Below are 7,554 nucleotides of genomic sequence, written 5' to 3'. Positions count from 1 at the left end.
CCCTTCTCTTACTTTTGTATTTATAACTCACAACAACGTGTGCACTCCATGCTCCCGCAGCTTTGCTTGTGCTGCTTTCTCAGATTTTCTTCTCTGACATAAATTAAGGGATGAAACTGCCCCCACACACATCCACAGGGGTTGGACCTCTGGGGATTTCATGAGTTTTCCCTCCTGAAATGTTCACACAGCATCTTGTGACATCTCTGTCTACACCCCTGTTTGGGAAGCAGATCTGTGCCTGGGTGAACCCAGGTGAGGTATTTTATGCTTTGTGTTGTGTAGAGCAGTCTTGGTATTGGGATTTAGAAGGGTATAAATTTATAAGACTGGAGTTTTTCTCCATGGAAAGATGAGTGTTTAACATGTGGGTTCATGTCCAAATAATAACATGTGATGTTTTCTGCAAGAACCATCCAACACAGGTTTGGCACAAAATTTGCTTCCCTTCAGCAAGGGGAAACCTTGGTTTAAAATTCCAGTCCTCCCTTTGCTATCTACATCAACACAATCAGCAAACTCCATCTTGGCTAAGTGCATCTAAAGGTGTATATTGTTGTTTAATGTCTATTGAGTGGAAAAATTGTCTTGTCATCCTGCAGCTTTGCCTCTTTTCTCCTGTGGAAGGAGATATTCAAATAGAGATTTTTGGACTGTAGTTATAGGGCAAATAAACCAACTAACAAGTGACACTTATTTGTGTACCTCTATCTGAAGCTTAAACTGTTTCAAATTGCCCAGCACATCATGTGTAGATCTAATGCAAATACTGTGTTTGAATTGACTAATACTTTTGTAGAAAAAGGGAGAAGAAGACAGAACCAAAATTCCCTGGGGTACCATTAATGAATATTTTCCCAGTTTTCCACTCTTCTCTTTATTGGAAACTTCCACAGGCAAATTTCAAGCAAGACAAAGTTGCTTTGTCACTAACAGAAGTGTTAAACTGTCTACTTCACACCTCTTACCAAACCCATGTCTTCATGAGGCAATGAAAAAATCCCTGAAAATGGTTCTGAAGGATTAGCAGAGGTGTGAAATCTCACCTTGCATAAGAAATATGTTTTGCTCTCTTTGTCACTTCTGTGTGGTTTCGTGGTTGTGAGTATTGACTTTTCCTGTCAGGCATTCAGGCAGTAGATGCTGACAGATGTCTGTATCAATCATCAGAGCAGTCTTGAGGATATACCCCATGCATTGAGAGGAGACAGAGATTTGTATTGAATTATAGCCAAGAAGCACTCAACAGAATTGTGATCAGGTCAACTTTGCACCTCACTGATCCTCAGCAGGTGATTCAGGCCAGTTGAAATCTACCCAGAGGGTCGGCATCCCTGGGAACCTCCACACCACACAAGAATTAGTTTATTCTTTAACTCACAAAGCAAGGACAGTATTGCTTTTATTCAGTGTTGCCAAAGCTGAGCTCCATTAAAATTCATGAACATTAGTGGATACATTTCTTCAGTTTGAAAAGGTGATAAAAATGGTGAGTGCAAGCAAGTTTGCATACTTGTCCTTTTCTTTCAAAACCTTGTCGTGATGATCTTGGCTACCTTGCAGTGCTGTGCTGTTAAATCATCCAACAGGGAGTGATGCAACACCAGACATGTGCAGAACCTGCTTGAGTGGCACACAAAATTGCTGCGCTAGTTCATGGGGATGAGTCAGAGGAGGAAGTCGCTGCAAGAGTATCGCACAAAGTATAAAGAATCTGAGGTAAAAAATGTGAAGAAGAGTGTTAGGGATGAGGATGCTGGATCTTTATATACAGATAAAATAGTGCTGAAATGCTGATGAAGTGAACATCATTTCAGAGCACATGAAACCTACAATTTACATCAACTAAATGTGAAGAGGGAAAAGAACAAACATGACCCATTATGGAAACAAGTTCAGCCATATTTGTAAAGAAGCAAATCTTGTGATGGCGCGTGCACATATTTTAGTGCGTGCTCTGCAGTATGAGAACATTTACTTCTACTTGAAATTCTGTAATTTGCGTATTTGTTCTGAGCAAAAATCAAAAAAGAGCTAGCTTATGAAGTATTTGGCCATCAAGTTTTTCTCTGTTGAGGATGGTCTGCAACTGGAGGGGCTTCCTGTAGTAAGTGCAGAGGGTATCTAAGGCCTACTCCTGCTACAGCCAAATCTCAATTCAGGTCTTTTTGGTCAATGTTGTTCTGGAAGGGTTTGGTTGTGCTGTGGCACTCGATGGACTGATGGTTTGGTGTTGGCTGCTGAGGACCCAATTAACGTGTGCCCTTGCCTGTTGTTCCTGTTGTTTCAGTCACTGTCAGCTGGACTTGCACTAACCTTAGAGACTGTGACCTGAGCAAAAGTATAATCTGTTTCTCTTCTATCACCTTCTGCAGGGCAAAATCACCTCCTCTTTGGTTTTTGTTCATTACTGCTAATAAGGCATTTGCAAATCCTTCTTTATTAAAGGAAACAAGATTGGTATGTTCCAAGTGACATCAAGCTGGAAGGAATCAGTTACCTACTTTAAAGTGTTGGAGAGAAATCTTGAAATCATCAGGATTACCAAAATCTCCTGAGAATATTTTTGTAAAACAAGTTTATTTTATAAATGTAAAACATGGTATCAGTTTCTGCAAGATGGGATATTTAAGAGTCTTACAAAATGTTAATGCACTTTTTTAATGTGACTGTAAAAAAACCTGAGGCTGGGTTCAGTTTCTCCTGGAGAAGGAAGAGATCACAAAGCAAAGAGGTTCCTGCATTTCTGGAAAGATGAACAGCAATAATTTTCAAAGCATGCTACCAGGTATTGTAAGAACTATCTGTGTCTGAAATAGATGCACATATTGAGTGAATACTCAATTTTTAAAAAAAAAAGTTGAAGACAGGAGACAAGCAAAAAAATTTTTATAAGCATTTCAGGTATTACCTACAACCAGAGCAATTGTAGGAATAGTGATTCTAACCAAAAGAGTGTTCCAGTTTTTGTTACATCAGGTAAAATTAAGACAAATATCAAAGAATTAACAGAATGTTTTCAGAAAACTGAAATTGAAATAATAAAAGCTTCCCTACTTGAGCTTGTTTTTTCAGTGAAGTAGGAGGATACAATGATTTCTTGTTTGCTGGCTGAAAAATCAGAACTAGACACAAGAAGTTGGATAATATTCATGGACCAAAAATATGAGTTTTTCTTTCAAAGTTTAAAAAATAGGTTCAGTGTAATAGACCTGAAAATAATCTGCTTTTGGGAACTAGGGTATTTGTAGTATATCAGATAAAATAGCTCTCTTGGAATTTTTTCCTGTGGTCACATTGTTAAAAAGCTTTTAAATTTATGTTGTTGTTTTGGCAAAAAATATGAAATTGATGAAAAATTATGGCTGACAATACAAGCTGGAATGAATAACTACATATATATGTTGATTTTAGCCGTTGATTTTGAATAGCAATAAATCCAGAATTCTACCAGCTCAACTTATGGGAGGCTTTCAGCACAGTCAACCACAAAATGCAGTTGAACCACTCACAGAGCATAATTAGAGCAGATGCTGGTATAACATCCAACTGCTGTTCACGCTTTATTATGTTAAATCCTGCCTTTCCTGTTTATTTGGGTATTTTTCTTCTTCCTTCCCTAATACTAACCAAGACATCTTTTAGAAATTCCCCACAAAACCCAGAAGGACCTTGCTATTTTATTCCAGGAGCAGCCTAGAACAGTTTTGTGAGTGTGTCCATGTGTGTGATCTGTTCTGTACAGTGTATTTTAAAAAGAAAAGCAATGCTTTTGCTAGTATTGAGGCACATGTAACTAGGCAGCATCAAGAAGCCTTATGATTGAATTCAGGTTGCACCTAAAAATTCAGGTTTATGCCCAGATTTTTGATTTGGCCTGACTTGTTACTGCTTTTCTGCTATGCCCTCTCCCAAACTTCTCTTTTTGATTGCAAATTAAGCTCTGCAGGGAGGAAAACTCCTTCTCCAGTATCTTGTGAAGCAGAATAGGATCTTAGTGTTGGTTGAGACACCAGGTCCGTATTGTGATATAAATAAAAAATAAACAGAATGAACACAAGTTGAGGGGATTCATAAATTCATCTCACTGAATACAAACTGGAGGGTTTTTTCTTTTTTTTTATTTTCCTGGTTTATTGCAAATGATTTGAAATGAAACTCTCTAGCTTACAGAAGATCATTCAGCGTTAGCTATTTAAAAACTTTTACTGAAATGGAGTGAAATAAGTTTGTTATTTATGAAGTTCATCTCACAAGTTCCCAATTTGGTGAAAACTGTTTTATTTTGCTTCACATTTGAAACCTGCAAATAGCTGAGTTAATTTAACTAAAATGAGCATTCTCAAGATGACCTGTAAAGGGGAAAAAAAAATCGAACCCAACTGTACTTTAATCTAGAAACCATCAAAGCCTTCTTGACACATGTATTATTGTAGGGCTCAGAAAAAATAAACAGTTTATGAAGAAGATTAAGAGAGAGTTTGGATTTTGCTTTTGACATATCTTGTCTCCAAATCTTAGCTGAGGATTTATTAGAACACTATCATGTCAAAGCTACCTCATTTATATGATAACACATCTGTAATGTTTTACAAGTGCAGCAGTCCTCGTTCAGAATGTTGCTCTTTAAGTCCTAAATTACAGTACCTGGAGAGGTATGCATAATTATAGTGCATGTTAGCAAATGATAGGATGCATTTTCCCCTAGGCTCTCTGCATTAATCATCAGCAGAGTGGGTGCAATAAAATCATAATTGCTTCTTCAAAAGTTATAATCTAACTTATACAACTTTAAGTTAGTTGTATGGCAATACGATATCGACTGGCACGGAGCAAGCCCGTTTCCTTCATTTCCTTAAAATTAAGGTAGTGTTGCTCGGTGGTGAACTGTAATTAGCATCATTTTCATTTACAGATTTGAGTTTTAGATCCTGAGTGAGTGCATGATGGTGTAAGCTCCAAGCTTGATGAAACGATGGTGATTTACATGAGCTGAGGGCCTCTGGGCTGATCTCTGCTTATTTGTTGAGCTGCCTGCAGTCAGTTGGGTGGATGATTAACCTCTTCTGTCTCCTTGACTAGCAATTGTAGCTGAAAAAAAAAGACTGTGTTAAGGAAAGGAGTTATTTTACATAAGAATCCTGGTTTGTATTCTTCAGTTTGGGTATGGGATTCCCCAGAGGAAGATTTTGCTGTAGAGGCTGAGCTGGTCCCGTGCAGCTGTGCCAGGGAGCAGTTGGGCACCTCCCTCGTTCCCACCTGCCTGCTCAGGTAACTTCCCTGGCGTCAGCTCTGGTGATGCTTTGACCTCACGGTGATTCAACTTGGAGATGTGACCTGGCAGGAAACCGGATCCCACCCCTCTCCCCTGTGGAAGAGTTTCATGCTGGTTTTGCTTCCTGAATTCCTTCATTTTCTTGTCAGATGAACGCCAATGACCCCGTGTGAGGCTGTATGATAGGTAAGTGTAGGATGGAACCAGTTAAAGGTACTCACATCAGCTGTCATAAAGCCAAGCCTACAATCAGAGATCAAAGCAAGCCTTTAATTATTTAGGAAACATCACTGATGTAATCAATACACCTTACAAAAACAATTTTTCACTCCAATTCATTGCTTCTTAGGGTGATACATACACACACAGGGGCATGACATGCGTATGTACACACACATGTGTATATATATATTTATATGCACACATATAGACACTCACACATAAAATGAATTTTCTATTCTTTGAAGTTTGGCCAACTTTTCCATGTGTTTGCAGCAGCCGTGTGTAAGGGTGTGTACACAGAGCCTATCTGAGACCCAAGGGACTCAGAAGGGTAATGGATGTGATAGAAAAGCAAGTTTTTTCAGTTTTGTACAATCCTATTCCTTAAGATCAGGTCTGTAAATTAAGATCTGAACCTACACATTGTAGGCTGGATCCTGCAAATAAGGCGTTCTGGCCACAATCCAGTAAAGCACTTAAATATATGTTTTAACATTAGGTGCATGTCTTGTTATGGTATTACTTCAAAGGGGCTTCTTTTGCTTAAAATTAAGCACATGCTTAAACACAAAGTTATATATTTGAATAAGCTGGAGAGCTCAGCACCTTGCTTCTTCACTGAGCAAATATAATCACCAAGAAAACAAACAAACAAAACAGAAGCCTCCACCTTTTCCAGACAAGCACTTCCATTGTTGGTTTGTAGCTAATTAGCAGAGAAACACAGAAGTTCACTCTGCTTTCCACAGCTTTGAACACTTGGTGCTCACCATGGCAGGCGTTGCAGGGAGTGCTGCTCGTGCTGCTCTCAGAGCTGCCGGGACCCCTCTGCGATGCTCCACTGCTCCTTTGCTGACCACAGAGAAAATCGAGGCTCTGGATTTTCCCCAGAATTTTTTTTCAAGTATTTTCCCCAAAATCCAGAGAGCAGAGGCTGTGTTGAGGTGCATCCCCAAGTCATAGCTTGCATCCAAGTTGCGCTCAGCCACCGCTGCCACCCAGTTTTGCCCTTTCTGTGATTACGGCTTTATGGGCACGGCAATTACGCATTTAATACTTGATTTGCATGAGATTAAGCTGCACACTTGTGAAATGCAAGCTGGTGCTAAACACCCTTAAAAGGGCTTAGAAGCATCCAAAAATAATGTGTTTCACAGTAAGTATTTGCTGAAGTGCAGAAAATGGGAAAAGTTCCTCTCCACAGTTCACTTTATGTTGAGTTTTGGAAGGAAACTGTCCTTAAAGATACCAGGCTGTCCCCCTTTTATGCCAGAAATACAAAATATAATAAATAGAGAGTAATCTCTTACCAATCAAAGCATCTTTACTTAGTTTTCTAAGGCTTTTAAGTCTCCTGCAGATCTGAATTTTGTTTCTCTCTCCAGCTTGCTGGTGTTAATAACCAATACTGTTAGGCAATGGAATTCCTGAGAGTTAAAAATAGACTTTCATTAGCTAAAATGTACCATGCAGTTGTGCATTTAAATGCCATGTGCAGTTTGGGGGAAAATAATCTTAAGAAAAAAAAGAAGAAAAAGGATTGACTTTATTTTTGTACTCCGAAAACTTGGTTTTAAATTATTTTAAAATGCATCCCAAGTCACAACAAGCTGCTGTGTATCAGGTCACACTGCCTCCTCCAAAATCATGCTTATCTTTAAATTTTCCTTTCATAAACATTTGGCAAATATAACATCAATTTAAGCTGTAATGACCACATTTAATTTTCATTTTAAATTTATTCTGTTACTATATATTGGTATCCTGGTTGATGCCAAGTCAGCCAGCCACAGGTCTGTTTTTCATTTATGCATTGAACTTCTTTAGGTTAGACATGCTCAAGAGTCCTGGTTTAATGCATAACCCTAATTATAACTTAGAATTAAGCTACTGCTGACTGCAGCATTTTAGGCAGGGGAATCAAAGAATGTATCTAATGAAAAAAAGCACAACTCCACCCCTCACTAGTACCTTATCTTTATACATTTTTTTATGTTCCTTTTTTTTTTTTTTAGATTGAGTGCATAATACAGCTATAAACCAGCAGTTTAGATAAT

At 38.5% G+C, this 7,554-nt stretch overlaps 1 long non-coding RNA gene across 1 annotated transcript; it reads right to left on the bottom strand.

Moving 5' to 3' along the window:
- Positions 1–2,872: 2,872 nt before the first annotated feature.
- LOC116808851 (uncharacterized) lies at positions 2,873–6,799 on the bottom strand. Its single transcript, XR_004369046.3, has 2 exons — positions 6,268–6,799; positions 2,873–5,518 (listed from the first exon to the last, which is right to left on the bottom strand). It is a non-coding gene; the product is annotated as an uncharacterized lncRNA (long non-coding RNA).
- Between the last annotated feature and the right edge of the window lie 755 nt (positions 6,800–7,554).

The sequence above is a fragment of the Taeniopygia guttata genome, chromosome 11, assembly GCF_048771995.1.
Source record: "Taeniopygia guttata chromosome 11, bTaeGut7.mat, whole genome shotgun sequence".
Lineage (NCBI taxonomy): Eukaryota > Metazoa > Chordata > Aves > Passeriformes > Estrildidae > Taeniopygia > Taeniopygia guttata.
This window is presented reverse-complemented; position numbering and strand designations above follow the sequence as displayed.